Genomic DNA, 242 nt, shown 5'->3' with positions numbered 1-242 from the left:
CTCCTCCTCCTCCTCCTCCTCCTCCTCCTCCTCCTCTTCCTCTTCTTCTTCTTCTTCTTCTTCTTCTTCTTCTTCTTCTTCTTCTTCTTCTCCTCCTCCTCCTCCTCCTCTTCTTCTTCTTCTTCTTCTTCTTCTTCTTCTTCTTCTTCTTCTTAGCTCAGCCATGCTGACGAGCTTTGAGGCAAGCCTCACAGGAGGACCAGGATGCCCACTGAGGGGGAAGAGCTGAGGAAAAACCTGAT

This window comes from Gekko japonicus, unplaced genomic scaffold (assembly GCF_001447785.1).
Source record: "Gekko japonicus isolate JY-2015 unplaced genomic scaffold, Gekko_japonicus_V1.1 scaffold694, whole genome shotgun sequence".
Classification (NCBI taxonomy): domain Eukaryota; kingdom Metazoa; phylum Chordata; class Lepidosauria; order Squamata; family Gekkonidae; genus Gekko; species Gekko japonicus.
The sequence above is the reverse complement of the archived record's forward strand: the minus strand, read 5'-3'. Positions refer to the sequence as shown.